Consider the following 320-nt stretch of genomic DNA (forward strand, 5'->3'; position numbering starts at 1 on the left):
TTGTTATTGTAGGTCTTTTCCTTCTCTTGTGTTTCCTGCCTAGAGAAGTTCCTTTAGCATTTATTGTAAAGCTGGTTTGGTGGTGCTGAATTCTCTTAGCTTTTGTTTGTCTCTAAAGGTTCTAATTTTTCTGTCAAATCTGAGATCCTTGCTGGGTAGAGTAGTCTTGGTTGTAGGTTTTTCCCTTTCTTCACTTTAAATATGTCTTGCCACTCCCTTCTGGCCTGTAGATTTTCTGCTGAAAGTTCAGCTGTTAACCTTACAGGGATTCCCTTGTATGTTATTTGTTGTTTTTCCCTTGATGCTTTTAATATTTTCTC

The sequence above is a fragment of the Neophocaena asiaeorientalis genome, unplaced genomic scaffold, assembly GCF_003031525.2.
Source record: "Neophocaena asiaeorientalis asiaeorientalis breed wild unplaced genomic scaffold, Neophocaena_asiaeorientalis_V1.1 scaffold41, whole genome shotgun sequence".
NCBI lineage: Eukaryota > Metazoa > Chordata > Mammalia > Artiodactyla > Phocoenidae > Neophocaena > Neophocaena asiaeorientalis.